Below are 21,024 nucleotides of genomic sequence, written 5' to 3'. Positions count from 1 at the left end.
TTTCAGTCAACAACCTTGCATGTAACGATATATTAAAAGGCTTATAAGGCACTACTCGTGATAAAGAGACTATAGAGAAGAGATTACTCCCCAGCTGATTTAGAAGTTGATTTGTGTGTTATGTGAAGGCAGGAAAGGGTGCTTTGAGCGGTACATCATGAAATGTGGCAAATGTACTCCATTTTAGGACGTATCTATCTTATATACAGAAAATCAGGCGTGAAAATATATTTTGACTACGTTAAAAAAAGTCAGAAACAGAGACTGCCGGGTAAAAAGTATTGGAAGGTTTAATCAGTTCCAGTCAGAGTCGGCATGTGGAAACAACTCATATAACTTTCTCTTCAATTGAGAGTCTTGAGACTCTCATATTTTGTCCCATGAGGGATTAATACCACATCCTAAGAAAAGGCGAATATTAAGTGTTTCAGTCTTGAAAGACTTACGCCTAAGTTAAGACAATGTATGTAATAATGATTATTACACACTTGTCTTGTTGACGAGATTTTTTCATCTAAAAACCTTCTTCCCTGTCTGTTCCGGAGATACGACTATTGTGAGCTGCAGTCTGGAGTCTTTCTTCAATTATTATCATTTGCCGACAACTACATTCTCAACCCAGAGAGAATGAAATTATGTGTTCAGCATCCAGCATGGACCAGAACCTGTTGACCTTTCAGTTCACGACCAGTGAAGAAAACTTACGATAAATGAACTATCATATAGAAAGATATTTTATACCGGTAACCTTTGGCTAGCAAAACGACGCATACATTTGTTTTGCGACATTTGTTCACCGAATAAATCAGAACAATATTATAAGGTAACTTGTTGTATTCGTTTGTGGTTTCTTGCCTGCCAAAGGCTTAGACTGGGTGAGAAACTATTTCTCATACAATTTATTTTGCAAGGGATGCAATGTATCTTTTGAAATGATCACCGTGTTTACCTGAATTAAAGAGAGTTGTAAACAATTAATCATTCGGGAGCTGATAAATAAAAAGGGTGGAAGACTGATAGAAAGTTAGACTGAGAAAGAGAGATATAGAGAGCAAGAGAGCGGGAGCGAGAGAGAGAGAGAGAGAGAGAGAGAGAGAAAGAAGAGGAAAATAGACCGAAAGAGAGAAACCAAGATGAAGACAATGCCATAGTGATACAGAGAAGTTATTTCATTTTATTAAGGCGGAACCGAACACAAAAACTGTTTTTGACAAAAACCTAGAGGTTATAATAAAACAATTACAGATTATAGCAGCAGCAGAAAGATGATGAAACTGGAAGGTCTGTTATAAAAAACACTGATATATAAAAATGATTTAAAAACATAAAAATAACTAAAATATATTTTAAAAAAATCACCTGTTGAATTTTATAAAATAGTTTATATTTGACTTTTCATAAAAGTATTTTAGTTTCTGAGATAAATAAAATAACACTTTGGAACCATTTATTGTCAATAAGTTCAATACGTTTATCTGATGAATGATTATAAATACATCTGGGTCCTTCCACACACGAAAAAGTCATGAATAAGGACGCGTATGACAGCCTGGAGAGACGTTACATAATATGGCGAAAGTACAAAACTTTAGTATATTATCAACTACGAATACGAACAAGATTGTATTATTCGATTACTCTAGCAAATAAAATTCAGCTACTCTAACACATATTTCCTTCACAGACTTATATTCCCATCTTCATAATTGGTGGTTGGTTGGTTCGTTATTTTTGTTTTACGGCATATCATCCCTTTCAGGTTATTTAATGTCGAATCCAAAGATTTTGTAGAAAATTTTTTTAATAAAATATATTTCTTGTTTTCAAGTCGGTTTCTATTTAACCCATAGTTGGGACCCTAACAGGTACTACCACTCCGTGTCAGAGTGGACATGGCAGCAATGACAATTAAAGGGTGGCTCCATACTCCACAAAGTCCGACAGCTGGGGACTCACCAATGGCTATAGTTTAAGGTCATATGCAGTACCAACAGATATATAATTATTAAAAATGCTTCATGGAAGAAACGATCCATTGCTTAACAGAAAAGAATAATTTTCGATCTATGACCTACAATCCCTTAATTTCTATTTCATTTTTTTTTAAATCGCGATGGGTTCCCAATACGAGCAGGCAATCACTCGATAGATTTCAAAATGGGGTATTTTATCGATTTCGATAACAATAAAATTATGGGAGTATGAAACATTCGTTGATCATCATGTAATCCCGCGCGACATCGAGTCACCCTGCATTATCAATATATGGTTAAGATATCCATTACTGCCTTAAAAGGTTTTGATTATGACATCTTTAAGGTTTTATTTAAATTACTAGCGGGGGTACCCGGCGTTGCCCGAGTGTTTGTTTCTGGGACGGGGGGAGGAGTTTTAAAAAATGTTATGGTAGGTAAGTAGGAAGGATCAAACCCGGAGTCATGAGTAAAAGTAGGAAAATAAAGTGTGAAAAAAACAAACAAAAAAAACATCTGCAAGGTTAACAGTTCGGCCACCAAGAAAAGTCCATTCCAGTTGTTTAGGAAAAAAAAAAAAAAACGACTACGGTAGGTCGGCGCGAACGTGAAAATATAATGTGAATTGTCCAGCACGCTAACCACTACGCCACAGAGCACTGCAGCTTAGTTTAGTGATTTTAAATAACTTGACATGAAAGAACTACGAAGCCAAACCGGCGTTCTCTTCTCAACTGTTCCTTGTGAACGATCCCCAAACGGTGTTAAGTGATGGCAGGGGGAGGAGGAATTTATTAGAGAGAAAATATTTTACCACTTCCATTGATCTTAACCGATTTTGGCCGTGACTTCTCAGCAGAAAAAGTATAGAAATCTAAGACTATCGAGGAATTTGAGAAATAATAAGCCTATAACACACCTAAGATATTGTTCTGCCGTTTGTGCATATTATATTTGCATGAAATATCTTGAGTTTTAATCCTATTAAGATCAAAATCCGACGGGAAAAAATGAGTTCATTTTATTTATATAGAGAGAAGAAGATAGAAGAAGAAAGATAGAAGAGAGAGATAGAGAGAGATTAAAGTATTTAATCGGTCATCACCTTTGAGTATTTGCCCTTCTTTCTTATTACTTCGGAATTTTTCTCCGGTGCATATATCCCTGTGAAGTACGAATGTCAACGAACACCCTCGTAAGGGCTCGGCATATTTCGTAATCCTCAGCCGCTCACTCGGGTGTTCGCCGACTCCCGCGAGTGGGCTTTCAAAAACGACCTGAACACAATGGTATAATCCTTTATTGTATACTATTTAATTTATACAAAACAAGGCCAAAATGCACTCATGGATAAGTATTAGCTGAAATTGTCAGTTGGATGAAAAACAATATTATGAAAAGATTGGGGACGATACACAAAGCATTACAAAAACTACGATTACTAATTAAAGAAAAACGTCGTTTTGGTTATGGCTGTGAAGACAGTTGAGAAAACTGAAATGTAAAAAAGCAAAAAAAAAAAAAATGGAAAAAAGTTTCTGAACGTTAAAACTATACAAGTAGATGGATTATTAAATTTCACCACCCTTTTTGTCTGCTTTACTAAAAAAAATCATTTCTAATTACAAACACTCTCCCAGCTTTTTCCATCACAGTCGTAAAGAGACCTCATAAAATTGGAATGGAAAACCTTGAAAGTGGTTTCAGAACGTTAAAATATACAGATCGGTAGATAATTCAATTTGACCGCGTTCTTTTTTCTTGCTTTACTAAAGCAATATTACTAACTTCAAACATACAAACCATTTTCATCAGTCGAATAAAAAAACAGCTCAGAAATTAAAATTAAATCAATCTCAAACACAAATAAAAATGAAAACTATCTATCTATGGTAAGTTCATCACGGCATAATGTTGCAAAATAGATTTTTAATATTTTACAGTTGGTATTAGAATATTACACTTAATACAGTCTCAAACATTCATTTTATCTTGCTCTCTTTATTCAAAAGTCTAAGGATGTTAATAAATTCAGGTGCCCTCATGACATCAGCAACCTGTTTACCGATTTTAGATATCTGTATAGATCTTTTTATCGTATAAAGATACCGCCTTATTTCATTTCTGAAAGCATATCTCACCCCTTTTTTTAAACGTATTTTACGCATTTTACTTTTTAGCATGAATAATAAAACGTCTTCCCATCAGGATTGCGATATTTAAATTTTGTAACCCAACAAATCATAATATATATATATATATATATATATATATATATATATATATATATATATATATAAAATATATATATATATATAGAAAAAATATATATATATATATTTAGTAATGTGATTGATAATTTAAAAATCAAATTATAATTAAATTAAAAATCCGTTTCATAAGAAGGAACAACAACAAAATCAATAATTTGTACGATCGTTTCGGAAAACAGTGTTTTTATTGTGGTAGACATCAAGTTACGGACAATAATCTTTACATATAGTGTTTTTAACAAACAAAATTTCCTCATCAGCAAATATTGGGAAGGGTTTTTATTATATGTAAAAAGCATTAATAGTAAGGCAGATGTATCTCGATATCCTTCTAATCTCCTTTAAATACACTCTGCTCTTTAGACTATTGTTCTAATCTCCTTAAAATATATATATATATATATATATATATATATATATATAATTATTTCCACAGACAAACAAACTCACGACAGCCATGAAGCTAACAAGCCGGAAGTCCAAGACGCACCGGTTAGACACATCTGAACCCAAGATCCGAAACCCGAGCCCCTTGCATGCGAGCCAAGTACTCTCCCAACTGAGCAAACACCGCGCACACACGAAAATCTTATTAACTTACACAGATCAAGTAAACCGCGGCGAATGCGATAGTCTTATATAAAAGTATTATCTCCCAAAAATAGTTTGTAAGATTTTAAACCGCAAGATTGATCAATCTGTGACCTAGTACAACTTGGTATTCATATATATATATATATATATATATATATATATATATATATATATATATATATATATATATATATATATACTAGCAATAGGTTTCCGGCGTTGCCCTGATGTTTGGAGGTGCATTCTGAACAAAAACAGGTCATTTTTTAAAATTTGACCCCTATTATGACCCCTTAAAATGTATTGTTTTGGGCTCAACTGAAGTTACTAAGTTAGATGCATGTCCAAGAAACCTATATCAACAAATTTCAAGTGTTTAGACCCAACATTTTTGGAGGAGTTTGGTAGAGTTCTCAAAGGTCAAATTGTTGAACTTTGACCCCTTCCTTAATCGCTAAATTTCTGGCCGAAAATGGATTATAAAGATTTTTCCAAATCTAAGTACCCTGTATATCAAATTTCGAGTCTGTAGACTTAAAATTGACAGAGTTATTGCGTATGGAAATTACACAGACACGTTTACTTATATATATATATATATATATATATATATATATATATATATATATACTGCTCGTTATTATAAGCTTCCCTATGACGGCAAGGATAGTACAAGTTTGGTTCGCAACGTGGTGAAAATATGGCTTCCAAAAAGAGTAATTTATATAGGACAAATCTTACTTTAGAACAATATCCTCATATATTACACGGTGTGTAAATAACGAATCGAGCCAGACATTCGTGTAATCAAAATAATACGGAAAAAAGTCGTAAAGTTTTTTTGAGCAACATGATATTTTAGGTTTCAAGCTAGTGGATTAGACGTTGGCTTCAACATTTCACGTTTCTTGACTTCCAATTATAAACCGTCTGCTTTATTTAGTCAGCCATCTTTGTTTTCACAATTTTTTATTAGAAGAAAATCATTTTCCCTCTTAGCCACCACTCACTGTTTAGAAAATATATGCTTTTTTATTATTAGATAAGTAGTGGGGGTCCCTCAGAAAAAAAAATCCAAAAACCCTAAAAATATAATTATGAAAAGTTAATATTTCTTCCAAGATTAAATTCAAACAGGCTGTCGATGATATCCTCTGGGATTTTTTTCTTATTTTAAACTATTTTTACTCTCATGGTTAATTGATTTTCTGATATCTTTTCTTGATGGTGTACTTTTCCCCAGGGCAAAATCAAAGAAAACAGAATATACAATTGCTGTGTCTAACCTGGTTCAGCAATCGATTTTAGTATATTTATATTTTCGACATTTCTACTTGAATAAGAAGTTTTTGTGTATCACGCTTTCGAAAAATTATTTTTTTCAAGCAAAAAAATGGGTTCTTTAAATAAATAAGCACAGTCACTTAATACCGTATATGTATCTATATCTTAATACCGTATATATATATATATATATATATATATACAGAGTGCCCACTTTTTGCCTACTTTTAGGGGAGCTGTTTTTTACCACACATTAAAAACGGCATTGTGCCTAATTTGCTTTGGTGGGGAAGATAAGATATATATATATATATATATATATATATATATATATATATATATATATATAAATTATGAATAAATACTTTATGCCTATATACATCAGTGTTTAATGCTTACGCAATCATCAATGTAGGATATGACTAAAAACGGTGGTTGAAGTATTCGAACCCCGCAACTAATCATCACTAGGCTCCATTAGCAAGTAACATACATCAATGTCACCGTTTATCGCCACAAATCTATGGAAAATTTTAACATTAATCAAGCGTAACATTTGACCAATTAACAGGAACATACTATCTCGCATACAAGGCTCGGAAGCCGACTATATATATATATATATATATATATATATATATATATATATTGTCTTTACATAAACAGTAATTTGTTGCTACACTGTCATGAGCAAATTCGGCCTTCTAGTATTTAGTAACTAGAGACCACTTCAGACAACACCGCTTGTTTTCGAAAGCGGAATTCTTAATGAAAAACGAAAATTAACTTTCAGCAACATAATGCGTTTTTTTTCTTTTTTTGTAAACAGTTCATGATGGTGAAGGTTCAGCTGTGAGGAGAACAGGGTTGATTGGGTGCGAATTTGTTAGTTTATTTATTTTCCTATTTGTTTATTTATCTATTTACCCATGTCATTATTCATTCATGTTCATGTTGGTTTTAGGGTATATAGTCTGTAGGATAAAGGGGTTGACGAGTTAGGTTCTTAAGCCCGAGCTATGTAGATGTTATCGTAAACAAGCATGAGATTCGCCTGTCTGTTGCCCGCTGCTCATCTGAGACTTTTAAGGGCTAGTGTGTCTTTAATTTCTTTTTTATTATTTGTTTTAATCTTGTATTCCTATTTATATCTGAGAAAAGGTTAGGATTTACCCGGATATGTTGACCATTACTTCGGCTTCTAGTGAACGGTGGAGGGGAGTGAAGGGGGCGAGAGGCGTAAGAAAGAAATGAAAGAAGGGAGTAGGGGGAGATGGAATGGAGAAGAAAGAAAAAGGGGAAGACGAAGGAAGAGGAGAGAAAGAGAGAAGGGGAAAGAGAGATGGCATCATTTCTTTGATAGTGGTAGATTGGTTTTCTCTCACTTAAACAAAATCGGTTTTTATTAGACCACCCTAATATTTATTACTATTTCATTTGTTCATTTTATGTTGGTTTATTAATTAGTGTATTTGTAAATTTGTTATTAAAACTTTTCATAATGATAGTAATTGCAAAACTCAGAATGTATGCCATTACTAAACTTATAATGGTATAATTCAGTCATTTTTATGGCAGCGATAAGGATTATTTAACTAAAAGGGTGATTAGGAATTCCTCACAGTTATTTGCTACTAATTAGCAATGATATAACTTTACTTGAGGTTATATTAATTATTTGTAAATATTAGTACCCACGGATCTTGTGCACGTAGAAGACAATGTATACACATGTATCGATATGGCGATATGTTCCATACCCCCCCCCGAGTAGATGTATACAGCTAGTATCTGAAGTTATTTTCAACGTCTATATGCATCGTTTATCGCTTAGATTTCGGTCACACTTAGTGATTGTGCTATATAACAGATGTGTCATGATTGAGGTTTACAATTTTAAAAAGTTTTACCAGAGCGTTTCATTTAGTGGAAATATAACTATTGGTTTTAGGGAGACAAGGGTTTATATATATATATATATATATATATATATATATATATATATATATATATATATATATATATATATAGGCGTCACCATTTACTAAGGCCGAGAGGCCGCTCAAGGATAAGGCTTAAAGAGTGTACAGTAGCCAGAAGGACAATATAGTAATCGATTGTAATGGAAGTTCGGTAAATTTGTTAACTAAAGTGTAACGGCTCATCAGAAACTTGTTCACGTTGGACTTGAAGACACCCATATTATAGACAGCTGGAAAGCAGGAAAACAGAAGACAATTCCACAGGCGTGCAGTTCTAAGAAAAAAGCTTTGATCATGGAATCTACCTTTAGGGTTAGGCACAGATAAAGAGTGGGGTAATTATTGATAATGTTTTCAATTAGACGAGTGTTTCTTGTGAAAATTTGGCGAGGGGGGATCATAGATCGAAGCTCAGTCAAACACTTTCCATGAAAATAATGATAAAGCAGAGAGAAACTCGCAACCTCTCTTTTGTGAGATAGAGGTTGCATCGAAGAGAAAAGAACATCTCCCACGAGGCCACGAAGTCTATTTTGAACCCTATCAAGGCAGGACAAGTCCTTTTAATGTTTCCAGTGTATGTTTTCAGTTACTAGATAATTGTGTCCTTTATCTGATTTTATTTTACTTATTTATTTTAATTTTTATTTATTTTTTTTTATGTGTTGAGTCTGTACCAGATGTTATCCCATTGTTTGTTACTATTAGTTTAAATAGACATTTGGCGAGTTTATTTTCTGGCGCTGCTCCCGTGGATCGAGCGGTAGAACTGCTGACTGTCAAGGCGATGGGTTCAATCCCCGGCTTGGGAGAGGTGCTAGTTTGGCGGTACTGATGAGTTGTGATACAATGAAACAGGACTATATGTCGATGACTACAAACATTTTAAGCCCCCCCCCCTCTTTGGGTAGAGCACTGTCGTAAGTCATCTAAATTTCTTGGCTGAAAAATGCGACGCTCGCTCTTTTTTATAAACAAAGCGGTTGGAGCACTGTACAAATGATGGACGGATATTTGTTTAAATATTCATTTGGCGAGATTGTTTGCGGGCACCGTTCCCATGGGTCGATCGGTAGAACTGCTGAATGTCAACGCGATGGTTATAGGTTCAATCCTCGGCTTGGGGAAGGTGCTAGTTTGGCGGCACTGATGAAATGTGATACAACGAAACAGGACTGTATGTCGATGACTACAAATATATATATGTACATTTTTGTATAATACATTTTATGGATAAAAAATCAATGCGAAAAATGTATACATTTTTATACCTTTCCTTATCAATTTTCTATGATAAGGAATCGAAAGTGCAAATCCGGAACTGAGGGTACGTCCGTCATCACATTTCTGTGATCATTAGTTTAACGGGGATAATGTAACGCTGAAGTTACAAAGAAAGAAAGGAAGGAAAATGCGAGTCAACATTTTTTTCTTTTTATAACCATCCATCCATGCTTCCGTTCAGTCTTGAACGACAAGGGATACCCCTTAGGGGCAGTAGCGCGTGTAATTGTGAGGCAAGGTTTGCGCAAGTCATACCTCTCCTGAATCGGCACTGTTTTAGTCCATTGGCAAGAAGACCAGGACGACTGGAAACAATGCCGAGATAAGCGGAGAGCACATACAGCCACTGAAAGTCCAAAATGGTCACTCATTTAGTACTGACCAGGTTCAACGTTGCTTAACTTCACTTAACCGGGGTGTCAACGTGATTAAGCCGTTTATTTACCGTCACATGCTCATTTTATATGGCAGTCGCTTCTCTTTCCATCCGACCGCATTCCGGTCAGAACCGTTTTAACCTTGTTATCAACATTTTCATAAACGCGCACTTTGCTTCTACCCCGAGCAAGTAGTGTGTTTTATCTCCCTTTTTCCTATCTCTAGTCACGCAACTTTTCCTAATTTGCATATGCGGGTTTCCGACTACTGCTACTGCTGATACGTTCCCACGCGGTCATGTGTACTATGTTACAGTTTTTAAATGCTGGCATGTGTTGGACGGCTTTGTGTATTTCACTTCTAACCTATATTTAAGTCTTTATTGATCCATCTTATTCCAAGATCGATCGTTATCACCTCCTCGCAGGTTTTCCTTGTTTTTGTTTTCCCAGGCCAAATGACCATCGCCTCCAATGGCTTGGTTTCACATTCATAAATTATCACACTGCTTAATATGGTTAATAAACTCTTTCCTTGCTCGACAGCGATAACACTGTACTAATTAGTAACGGTTGAGGTTTCCTGGACGAAATCCATCCACGCGTAACTCTTGAACTAATCATTAAATGTGAATATTGATTTTCAGCCCTGATATAAAGGAAGACCCTGCTATTTTATTATATAACAGATTTTTAAATAATACCTTATTCAGATGACGTCATCGACCTATTTTGCACAAATGTTTCGTAAATTTTTATTTCTTTAATTGATTTACAAAGAAGTCAACACGTATCAAGGTCCGAAAGACGTTGCAAAGAGCAGAAAAGGGCATGACTCACTAAGTTTCACAGCCGGTTGTAAAATCTGTAAAGTCAAGGTTGGGTGGCCGAGCAGCTCCACCACAGTTTTGGCAACAGTATTCTAATTAAGAACATATTTAGCTCTTCTACAGGTTTAAATTGCGTTAGGAGGGGGATATCTTCTTGGGCGTTAGAAGGACGATCTCTAAATCTTGTTTTCAAATTTACTTATGCTTAACATAAGGAAGCCGTCATGTGAACGATTCGCCCATGAGCAGTCGTCAAACAGTTTACAAACCTATAAAAATATAATGACTGCCAAGTTACAATTTTTCAATTTTGATCCTTTGCAGTTCTTTTTTTCCAGATGAAAATAGAATAAAAATTCTCCACATGCCTGAATACTGTGTATACTAAATTTCAAGCCTGTATGGAGAGTAGATAATACAGTGGATGTGTTATCGGCAGCTCCAGTAACTCTCGCTTCTCCTATTTTGTCATTCAGTCCTCATTCAATGAGTGATGTTTCTGACAAAGGGTGAAGAAAAAGCTGCTTAAAGGTCGGTACTACTTGGTGAACATGAGATGTCGGATATTTTTCTGTCTTTGTCTGTCCTTGTTGCCATGTCACTAGTAAGGGTGCTGGAGGTAAACGTTTTGTCTGGGCTGACGTTATCCGCCTGATAGTCAGGGACCCGAACCTTGGATTAACCACTAAGGAGGCTGTCCTATCAGCAGGCGCAAAGTACTGGGACTGCTGTATTGCCATTTGGTGAGTGGATCTGGACCATGCAGTAGTCTCTGGTGGGGCCTCTCGATGCCATACTAGTGGGTAATTGTTACGGCTTTACCTTTTCGTGTGCTACAAATAAAAAAAATTTCCTGTCTTTTTCTCTCTTACTTTCCCTCTCTGTACTGCTCTAACCAAGTATGCCGACCTATTCCACAAATCCCAAAACCTCAACATGAAATATCTCCAGAATAAAAACTCGATTAAACCTAGAACCCCATCTCCCAGCGTAGACCCCTACTACCAGGTCTCCTTCTCCAATATCAGGGGTCTACGTTCCAACCTTCCAGAGGTTGAAACCCAATTACAGGAGACGAAACCGGACATATTATTTCTAAGTGAAACTGGAATAGGGCCGACCACTTCCCTAGATGAGTTCATAATTAATGGATACTCCAATTTAACAGCTAAATCTGACACCCAAGATCGCCATGGGCATGGAATATGTGCCTACATTAAGGATGGCTTCCCATGTGGCAGGGATATCTCCAGAAAAGATTCTAATTTACCCTATATGTGCTTCAGGGTTGCACTTGCTAACACCACTGTATTTATATTTGCCCTCTATAGGCCCCACAACAGCGGAGTTACTATCTTTAAGAGCATATCTGAGAAAATAGACCACATACTGTCTTCACATCCCTCGGCTAACATCCACATCTGTGGTGACTTCAACGTCCATAACGTGGAATGGCTGACCCATTCAAATAAGACAGATGATGAGGGGAGGTTTTGTCATGATTTTGCCATTGCTTAGGACCTCACTCAGATTGTTCGCGAACCCACCCGTGTGCCCGATACACCCAATCAATATGCAAGCCTCTTAGCCCTTTTTGTTGCAACTTCCCCTGAGCTATGTTCATGTACCGTTCATTCTCCTTTAGGATCCTCCGACCACTCCGTCGTATCAGTTAAGATAAAAACAAAATGTAAGAAGCCATCAGACGTACCCCTCCACCGTACTGTATACCGATACTCTATGGCTGACTAGGATAGCTTCCGTACATTCATATCTGATTTACCTCTGCACTCCATGTTTAAATAGGAAGTGCCCTCTATAGTATCAGATCTGACCGAATGGTTTAATTGTAGGCATAGACCAATTCATACCATCTAAAAAATTCCAACAAAAACCTAACAGCCAGCCATGGTTCTCCCCAGAATGTGCTGCTGCTATCGCGCACAGAAATCACTTTTTCCATAACTACAAACGTAATAGATGCACTGAGACTAAAGCTGCTTTCAGGACTGCCAGCAACCACTGTAAAAGAGTAATAAAAAATGCAAGAGAGCTATATGCCCAGTCTGTTAAATCCAAGGTAGCTGATCAGCGGCTTGGTTCCCACCAGTTTTGGCAAATAACAAATAGGATCTTGAACAGAAGTGTGCGTTCTATCCCAACCATTATCAATGGGCCAGAGGTTATCTCGTCAGCGTCAGACAAGGCCAAACTATTTGCAAAGAACTTTGCAGCTAATTCTACCCTATGCGACGAAGGCCATCAACTCCCCATATTTCCTCCTATAACACAGAACAAGCTAGGTAACATACAAATATCCGTGCATGAGGTCGCCAAGCTAATAAAAAACCTAGATTCCAGTAAAGCAACTGGCCCTGATGGCATCCCAATTATAGTGTTAAAAAAGCTTCAACCAGAACTTGCTCCCATACTTACGAAACTATTTAAGCGCTGCCTTAAGGAGAAGTGCTTTCCGACCCCCTGGAAGACCTCATCAGTTTGCTCTGTATTTAAGAATTCAGGTGATAAGTCATCTCCCTCTCAATACAGACCAATAAGTCTTCTCTGTGTTATGAGTAAGTTACTGGAATCAATATTAAATAGAGAAATAGTCAACCACCTCAGCAGGAATAACCTTCTTAGTGACACACAATATGGTTTCCGCTCTGCAAGATCTACCGCAGATGTGCTGACGGTTATATCCCACAGGATTAGTGAATCTCTTGACAAAGGCTTCCTTTCTAGGGCAATTGCTCTCGACATATCAAAGGCCTTTGACAAAGTATGGCATAAGGGTCTACTTCACAAGATTTCCAGCTACGGTATAACTGGAAATGTTTTCTCAATCATTAAATCATTTCTCTCTGATAGGCTCATAGGAGTAGTGGTAGATGGACAAAAATCGGAGGCCTGCAATATAAATGCTGGAGTCCCTCAGGGGTCAATCCTGGGCCCAACTCTCTTCCTGATCTACATCAATGACCTCCCTAAACACATACTTAAATCATTCGTTGACATCTATGCTGATGACACGACCATCTACGGCAACACATCAAAGGCTGTAAATGACGAAGTTCTCTCGGATTCTCTCTCCTCTGATCTCGAGCGCGTGGTTCAGTGGGGGAAGATGTGGCTAGTTACCTTTAATGCATCCAAAACCAAACTCCTATCCTTACATCATCAACGCTCTGATCCCCAGCTGGCATCAATTGTGATGGATGGCTCTCGTCTGGGTGAGGCCCCGTGGTTTGACAAGCTTCTGGGTTTGACCTTTACTCCAGATCTGAAATGGAACACGTACATCAAGTCTGTTGCCAAGGTCGCAGGAAAGATGGTGGGATCCTTCTACCGCTCCAGAAGATATCTCACTGCTGATGCAATTCTCTATCTATATAAAAGCCAAGTACGGCCAAGGATTGAATACTGTTGCCATATCTGGGCAGGAGCTGCCAAAAACAGCCTATCATGCCTTGACAGTGTACAAAATAGACTTCGTGGTTTAGTGGGGGATGCCCTTTTCTCTACCCTGCAACCCCTCTCCCACAGAAGAGACGTTGCGAGCCTATCCTTGTTTTATCGTTATTTTCATGGCAGGTGCTCGTCTGAACTCCAATCCCTGATCCCCCCTCGCCAATCTTTCACGAAAAACACCCGTCTAGCTGAATCCACTGTGAAAAGTTTCCCCCACTCTATATCTGTGCCTAAATCAAAACGCGGATTTCATGAGCAAAGCTTCTTTCTTAGAACTGCACGCCTGTGGAACTCTGTTCCGTCTGCCTGCTTCCCTTCGGACTACAACTTGGATGTCTTCAAGTCTAATGTTAACAAATTCCTAATGACCCGCCCCCCTAATTAAACACTTCATAAAATCTCCTCACTAACGTGATGTACTTACAATAACCCTTATCCCTGAGTGGCTTCCGGGCCTTGATAAGTGGTGATCACTGTGTAAAAAAAAAAAAAAGACCAAACATTCATTGAGTATATAGATTGAAAATTGTCTTCTCACACACACACACACACACACACACACACACATTCTCGCTTTTGTAGATATACTAGCTTAGGATTGTGGCCCGGCTTTGCCCGGTTGAAAATACGCTTAAATATGATATTTTAATTTGTCCATATTTTGTATACAGTAGAAACCCGGGATACGGTAGCTCTAGGATACGGGTTCTTCAGGTTACGATGTAGAATACGATGTTTGTACAGCCCCTGGTGATGTTATCTTCCCTGCCTTACAGTGTTATTTTTAGTGTTATTTGATCATATACTGCAGTTTGTTTCTAATTTTTCATGCCGTATCCCGGGGTTCTACTTTATATTATTATAGAATCGTGATAGCAAATACATTTGAGTGCCATCAGCTAGACTCGAAATCAAAAGCCAAGCTGTACCATTCAAAGCTGGTGACATTTATTATTCTACAATATGATATTTATGATGTTATTAATATTTTACCAATTTTGTGGTGCACTTTAATTTAAGTAGGATAGAGAAAGAATTACTGTGTGCAAATATCGTGCTATTCATTCTGAGTTATTCCCAGCAATTCTCGTTTGGAATAGATGACGGTAAAAATCGTTTCCTGAGTTTTATCAAGCGAAATTATTACAAATATTACTTCTTCGTAATGATCTTTCGTCTGTGGAACACATTACCACAGAACTGATTACGTACAGATTACAAAGTGTTCGTCTTAAAATCCAATGTTATGAAGATCTCTATTAATAATCACGCTAAATTCATTCTACTGATGAATTATAGTATTACATAGCGTTCCTCAACTTGCAGCCTTATCTTAAAGCGGTACTTGTTCTTGGTGGGTGATGACTAGGCCTATGACAACAGCATATTTATTTTCATTTTTTTGACCCTCGAGTATATATCCGACACAGTTAGACACAGTTAATCAACCGGGAACCACGTCACTCTATAGAAAAGTACATAAGATATCAACGGATACAAACTCGAGCGTCAAAACAATGAAAATAATATGCTGTTGTCCTAGCCCTAGTGATGACTTAATAATTAAACATACCCTGCATCCACATCGCCTCAAATGAAACATACTCCAATAGCTGTTCCGTTTTTAACAAAGACGCAATTTAACAGATGAATTCTATTTTAGAATCAAGCATAAAAACAAGTCGTAGAAAAGCCAATTGAAACATCCCAACTATTTTTATTTGTGTGAAACAAAATACGAATTTTGATTTGCAATGGCCAGGGCTCAGAGTAAAACAGGTCTAAACATATTGACCTTGATGTTAAAAGATCAGCCTATACAAAATGGAAATATGAAACGCAGTTCGTAATTTTGAAGTTGAAACGTGGGAGTGCGGATTACGAGGTTTTGTTATGATCGCTGTATTCTAGGACGAGAACAATACCCACAATATGCGAATGAACTTGCATAAAATAGTTTATTTTAGTCTAAAACTGAATTAACACTTTTAGTATTGCTTGCATATATTGTGGGTAAATTTATCATTACGAATAGACATAGATATACAGATATACTAGCAGGCTGTACGGCGTTGCCCGGTTGTAAAATACTTATAAATATTATATTTTAATCCACGTAGAAACTGATTTTTTTCAGTTTTGACCACATTTGGACCCCTTAAAAACTATTTTACCATTTAAAGAGACCCCCCCCAAAAAAAAAACGGTCTATAAGAAATCTAATTATCTGAATCACTGCATCTTTTAGTTTCGGGGGAAATAGAGTTTGAAAATACAGAAATAGACAGACAGACATAATGAGAGTTATAAATTAGACTAGCACAGGGGAGTGGGTACCCGGCTTTTGCGGTCTTAAATACGCTTAAATATAATATGTTGATTTGCCCAAATTTCAAATATATATACTCTTATGAATTTATTTTTTTTTTTTTTATTAATCTTCATATTAAATTTTTGTCTATTTATTTAAAAAGAAATTACACCTTTCTATATATTGGCAGTGGAATTGCATTCTATTTGCAAAAGATATAAAAAATTTTCAAATTCTTTTATACCCCCATTTTAATTAATTCTCTATTAATATTTTTGGGTGGGTCTTATGGGATGATCATATTTAGTTAACTATTACGTGTAATTGCATTAATGCAGATAATCTCTATGATTTATACTTGTGTAATACGTGTGTAAAAAGATTGCAGAAAACAAAAACTCTTTCTTTTTATATATATATATATATATATATATATATTTATGTATACGTATATATATTTGTTTAAAGCATTTTGCCTACCAAACTCCTCTGTCAGTGTTTGGTCTACAGACTTAATATGTAGGGTATTCTTACCCATGCTAAACTTTATATTAAGTTTCTAGCTGGGGAAAATCGGTGCAAAAGTGTGAAAATTTAAAAAAAATGCCGTATAAGAGTCGAGCGACGGCATTACGAATATGCATGGGTAACGTAATGGCTATATGCTCAAGTTTTTAATTTTAGCTTTGTAGAAAACATGTCTTTATAGCTAAGGCATTAACGTCAAAGAAAAAAGTAAATACTTTGCTAAACGTTTTTTTTTTTTTCATTTTTAATTTTTTTATTTCCATACTTTGTAGACCAAGCGCGAACGCAGTCTCCACAATTTTAATGAACCACCGTTCTACCAGATCAAACATACCCATTCCTGTGTCCCGATACATCTTCTATCATTATATGGGATCAGTTTTCTATAATAGTCAACCATATAGGAACCTATTCGTGACCACACACACACACACACACACACACACACACACACACACACACACACAGACGTTCGGCTTTATATATATATATATATAAGTATATATGTGATAGTTTATGTATATTCATGTTTATTTAATTTACTTTATTTAATTTATTTATTTTCTATTGTTTTTATTAGTTTTAAAATTATTTTGTATGGCTATCCTAGAGTAAATGTTCCCTGTGAACACAGTTGTTCGCTATTTCTCTTCTACAGTTTAATACATGTTGAGGGTCTTTAAAATACAGTATAGCAAATTTTTCATGAAGGCATACTCTACATGGGTCGTATAGGTATCTACATGTGGAAGCCTGTCTTCTTATTTTTCATTCGACTACCTGCGAATGTCCAATTTCCTTAAGTTCCAAGTATTTATTTTCTAGAGTTGTTTTCAGATGGTGTTTTTTATTGTTGAATGTACTTTTGTGGTCATAATATCGAGATTTGAAATCTAAGGAAGTCATACCTACGTAATATTTCTTGTTATTTGGATTTTCTTTCGCAAATATTGTGGCCTAGTAAACTACACTTTTGGTTAGACATTTATTTTGAAGTGGGCAAAGTGTGCGGTGTCTACATTGGCATTTATCTTGTTCGTTATTAGTATTTTTATTTTTATTTCTAGTATTGTTGTTGTTCTCCAGGGTTGGTTTATTATGATTATGATTATTATTATTATTATTATTATCATTATCATTATTATGATTATTATGATTATTATTATTATTATTATTATTATTATTATTATTATTATTGCTAGTGTTAGTTTTATTTTTGCGATGGTGTCTACTTTTTATTGTTTATTTTGTTGTTGTTTACATTGTTTTTATTTAATATTTTTTATTATGTGCTTTAATTAGCATCTCTAAATTTTCGCAGGAGCTGTAGGATAAGTTTAAGGTATTTTTATTGAAAATTTTGTGTAAGGGGTTGGTTGCGGGAAAGTGTCTTTCAATAAGATCTAGAAATTTCTTGCCAAGTTTTGTTTTTAACATTTGATTGTATGAGGCCGTATACCAAATTATAGTTCTTTTTCTTCTATTTTTAATTTTATTATAGTTATTGGTGTTTTGTTGCTTATATTTGATATCGATATTTTTTATCCACTATTTTTTAGGGCTGTTTCGTAGATATTGGTTGACCTGCTAAATGCATTTTCATCGTTTGAGTTATTACTGAGTCTACTTACGATCGAGTTAGGAATCTGTTTTATAATTGATGGTGGGTAGTTGGACTTGGGGTTTACGTATATTGGAGTAGCGTTATCTTTTAAGTAGGGTTCATATGTGTTTTTATCTAAATTTAACGTAACGTCCAGGAAGTTTGGTTTTTTATGTTAGCTGATTCGTCTGTTTTTAGGCCTAATTCTTTCATTTCATTGTGTATGATTTTCTTAACGTTATCTCCCTTGGTTTTGTTGGAGTCTTTTATTATAGCTAGTCCGTCATCTCTATATAGGCCGTTATCCTTAGTATCAAATATGCTTGTTAGGGTATATAGAATGAATAATACCACACGATCTCTGCAGAATCACTGGCACCCATCGCCAAATCAAACGAATTTGTCAGTTTAGTTTTTATCCATTGGTTATTGTTTATTATTAGAACTGGTTTTCTACATTTTTTAATGATGTTGATTTCTTCTGGAGATATATCAGTATATGACTCGGCAAATTCTAGGACAATGTTAAAAAGTTCTTCGGATATCGATGGATAGCAGTCTATGACGTCGAACTGTATAAACGTAAATTTATCTTTGTTTTCTATATTTTTTAAACCAGGTGATTGCTTCTCCAGTATTTGCCCACTGGTTTTATTTTAGGTCTGGTTTGATTTGTGTGTTTACTCTAGCATGTATTGTTTTGCTAATTCTACGTATTTCTGGTTTAGTTGGGTTTATCAAGCGGGTGCTGGGATTATTATTGAAGACCCATTTGTGGTCTTTAAGCAGAATGTATACATCGCTATGTTTCAGTTTGCCAACTTTATCGCTAATTTTTAATTTATCGGTAATTTGTTTACTTTCAGTATTTATTATATCTATGTAGTCGCATTCGTTTGTATCTAGTTTTTTGTAATGTTTTCTGTGATTAGTTTGGTATATTCTCTATTTTTTTATTATTATTTTGTTTATTTATTTTATAAACATTTTCTCGAGACAAAACTGCTTCCTTGGACCAAGAGAGCCGTCAAAAAGTCACATTTTGTCGTACAGTAAGATGGAGAAACATCACACACCGCCAAAATCGTTCAGGACTGGTTAAAGAAAAACGTCAACTTTTGGTCGAAGAATTTTTGGCCCCGCAATCACCAGATCTGAATTTGTTGAACTACAGTATCTGGACGCATATTGCGAGTAAGGCGTGAAAGTGTCGGCACAGTAGCATAGAAGACTTGAAGACGTAGTACTCAATGAACAAGGAATACATCTGTAAATTTGTCAGAGGCTGAAACTACGACTGAGCGGTGTCATTAATGTTGATGGAGGTCATACTGAGTAAACATACTGTTGGAGGTCATATAAAACATATTTAACGATTTTTATTTTCTTTAACATATAAAAAAGTAAATCAATACAACTTAAACCAAAGATACAAAAATGGCACAGCATATACCATACTAGCAGTTCAGTACGGCTTTGCTCGGGCCTTATGTATTGTTCATAACTTGCCGTACGTGTGATTACACTTCATGTAAAATTTCAAATGTTTAGAGCAGAAATTGTCTAAGTTGGTAGAGACCGCAGAAGTATGTTCTTTTTTTAATTTCGACCCCAATTTTTATTGCTAAGCATTTATTGTTTTGGTCTCAAATCGAATTAAAAGTGTGATCCATGTCCAAGTAACCTACATTTAAAATTTCTCGTGTGGAGATCCACAATTGACGGAAGGGTTTGGTAGAGTTTTTAAAGGTCAAATCGTTGAACGTTGACCTCTTGACATAGACATTTCTGTCTGAAAACCGATTTAAAAGATTTTCCCACATCTCAATACCCCTTATCTCGAATCTCGAGTCTGTAGACCAAAAATTGACAGACCAATTTTGTAAAGAAATGTACACACACAGACACGCACACCCAGACAATTTCACTTTATTAGATACTAGCATTAGTACTCGGCGTTGCCCGGGTATTTGGAGGTGTATGTTGAGCAAAAAAAAAAAGCGGTCAATTTTTTTTACCTTTGACCCCTATTATGACCCCTTAAAATTTATTGTTTTGGACTCAACTCACGTTATTAAGTTAGATCCATGTCCAAGGAACCTTTATCTCAAATTTCAAGTGTTTATACCCAAAATTGTCGGACGAATTTGGTAGAGTTCTTAAAGGTCAAATCGTTGAACTTAGACCCCTTAACAGCTACATTTCTGGCCTAAAATGGATTACGTCGATTTTCCCAAATCTCAGTACCCTGTATTTCAAATTTCGAGTCTGTAAACTGAAAATTGACAGAGTTATTGCCTAGGGAAATGTACACAGACACAAAGACACAAAGACACAAAGACACACACACACAGACACGTTCACGTTTATAGACATATAGATATGGATATGGGAAAAGTTACTTCCATCGCTCGCATACTTTTGTATAGGTTCGAAAACAATGGATTTTAATGTTTTTAATAAAAATTACAATTAATTTTTGGTTTTACTTTACAAATTTTAAACCTCCATTTG

At 35.6% G+C, this 21,024-nt stretch overlaps 2 long non-coding RNA genes across 3 annotated transcripts in view; both read right to left on the bottom strand.

Annotated features, from left to right (window-relative positions):
- LOC145256305 (uncharacterized) overlaps nt 1–21,024 on the bottom strand; it is a 607,467-nt gene that overhangs the window by 316,391 nt on the left and 270,052 nt on the right. The gene's annotated exons all lie outside the window — the stretch shown is intronic.
- On the bottom strand, nt 8,732–15,358 carry LOC145256302 (uncharacterized). Its single transcript, XR_013863967.1, has 3 exons — nt 14,543–15,358; nt 10,896–10,994; nt 8,732–9,695 (listed from the first exon to the last, which is right to left on the bottom strand). It is a non-coding gene; the product is annotated as an uncharacterized LOC145256302 (long non-coding RNA).

The sequence above is a fragment of the Euprymna scolopes genome, chromosome 32, assembly GCF_053919585.1.
Source record: "Euprymna scolopes isolate OS-2025 chromosome 32, ASM5391958v1, whole genome shotgun sequence".
Taxonomy (NCBI): Eukaryota; Metazoa; Mollusca; class Cephalopoda; order Sepiida; family Sepiolidae; genus Euprymna; species Euprymna scolopes.
The sequence above is the reverse complement of the archived record's forward strand: the minus strand, read 5'-3'. Positions and strand labels throughout refer to the sequence as shown.